We start from the raw sequence: 2,069 nt of genomic DNA, 5'->3' as shown, positions 1-2,069 counted from the left end.
TGGGGGGGAGGGAGACGCAAGAGGGAAGAGATATGGGAACTTATGCATATGTATAACTGATTCACTTTGTTATAGAGCAGAAACTATCATACCATTGTAAAGCAATTATACTCCAATAAAAATGTAAAAAAAAAAATATGCCCTATGTGTTATATGGGCTCATTGGATGGTCACAAATGTGGAGGGAAAACAGTCAATATTTGAAGAGATACAATTATTTAAAAATTTGAGACGCAAGTGGCTGTGTGCTGAGGGACCCGGGCTGCCATGGTCTCAGACGAAGATGAATTGAATCTTCTAGTTATCATAGTTGATACCAGCCTAATTTGGTGGAGAAAGCAAGCATTAAAGTAATCACAGTTTACTTTATCAAAATGCGTAAACGCAGTGATGGTGTTAGGAAATTCTCATTTATTCATGAATCGTTCCAATAAACTTGCTGTGATAGCAAGTCACATTCAAGAAACTCAATTCTTATATCCCGGAAAGAATGGCAGACTTGGAGACTTCTTTGGAGACTCTGGCAACCCTTTTTCTGAATTTAATCCCTCAGGAAGTGAAGATGAAAATGTGAGTTGTTAACTTCAGCAAATGAAATTATTGTTGAAGAGATAAAAGATCTAATGACCAAGAGTGACATAGAGGGTCAACATACAGAAACTCTGCTGGCAGGATCCCTCGCCAAAGTTGTTTGCTACATTCATGGAATGAATAAGGAGGTTAAAGATAATCAGGAAATGAAATTGTCTATTGGGTGATTAAGGCTGCAGAAGACAGTGTGTTGCAATATATGAACTTCATGAATGTCAGCTTTGCAGCACAGAAGCAGAATATTTTGATTGGTGCCTGCGTGTTAGACTCTGATTCAGGACTCCTCCAAAAGGCTTGTGACATCACAGGGGGACTGTACTTGAAGGTGCCTCAGGGACCCTCCCTTCTGCAGTATTTACTGTGAATTTTTCTTCCTGATCAAGATCAGAGATCACAGTTAATCCTCCCACCCCCAATTCTTGTTGACTACTGGGCTACTTGCTTCTGTCATCGAAATCTCATTGAAATAGGCTACATCTGTTCTGTGTGTTTGTCACTATTCTGCAATTTCAGCCCTATCTGCACTACATGCAAGACAGCCTTTAAGATTTCTCTACCTCCAGTACTGAAGGCCAAGAAAAAGTAACTAAAAATGTCTGCATGATAGTAAAAATTGTTTCTCCGTCACTTAGAGCTATTAATAGAAATTATATGGCAGAATCTATATTAGGAAGGCTCTGAAAAAAAGAGATATGTGTAAGATAATTTTTAATGAACTTTCTTACAGGAAATATTGTAAAACATCATCCTCATCCCGTGTTTCTGGGGAGCTGATTTATTGGAGGCAGTCATTCTATGCAATATACCCTAAAATCTTTTCTGACTGTTTTTTGTCCAGAAATGGGGGAAGAAAGCACAAATTGTGACTAGATGATCGTTTGTCAAAGACAGTCTGTGCTGACTGATTATAGGTGTCAGAACCTACCCATCTAGGTTCCTACTATGAAATGTACAACATGAAATTTGAATGCAGTTTTGGAAAAAGTGACTATTTATGGAGAAATGGCATTAATCAAGATAGAACATCTTACTTGAATCAACACAACTTTGACAATAATCAAGTAAATAAAATCCTTATTTTCTAGGTTGAGATTTAGCTCCAGATATCAGCAGATAGTTATTCTTTTGTCTGACATCAGTACATGTTTAGACAGAGTCATCCAAATGATAGTTTGTCACTGAATATCTCTAAAAGCTGATTTTAAATGAATAAGGAGAGTGAGTGCAGTAATCTGGTAGCAACTTTTTATTTAGAAACAGTTGTGTGAAGAGCTTGTTTGTGAATGCTAATGTCTGGGTTCTGAGGGGGAATTTCTTGGGGAGAATGGCTTCTTTACATTTAAGTGTTGCCCCCTCATAGAATCCATCCCTTTTTTAATGAGGAGGGGAAAAACATTAATACTGAAGAACTGCTCTCTAGAAGCTTTGGACTTAATACTGTAAACTTCAATAAGTTCAAAAGAAAAATTATTTGTAAT

The 2,069-nt window shown here is 37.2% G+C and overlaps 1 pseudogene across 1 annotated transcript; it reads left to right on the top strand.

Moving 5' to 3' along the window:
* The first annotated feature begins 267 nt into the window (after window positions 1-267).
* Window positions 268-1,177, top strand: LOC309962649 (general transcription factor IIH subunit 3-like; annotated as a pseudogene). The gene has a single exon. The product of its transcript is annotated as a general transcription factor IIH subunit 3-like (transcript).
* The last annotated feature ends 892 nt before the right edge of the window (window positions 1,178-2,069 follow it).

Source organism: Leucopleurus acutus (genome assembly GCF_964270905.1).
Source record: "Leucopleurus acutus genome assembly, chromosome: 5".
Taxonomy (NCBI): domain Eukaryota; kingdom Metazoa; phylum Chordata; class Mammalia; order Artiodactyla; family Delphinidae; genus Leucopleurus; species Leucopleurus acutus.
Note: the sequence above shows the minus strand (reverse complement) of the source record. Positions and strands in the feature narration are given on the sequence as shown.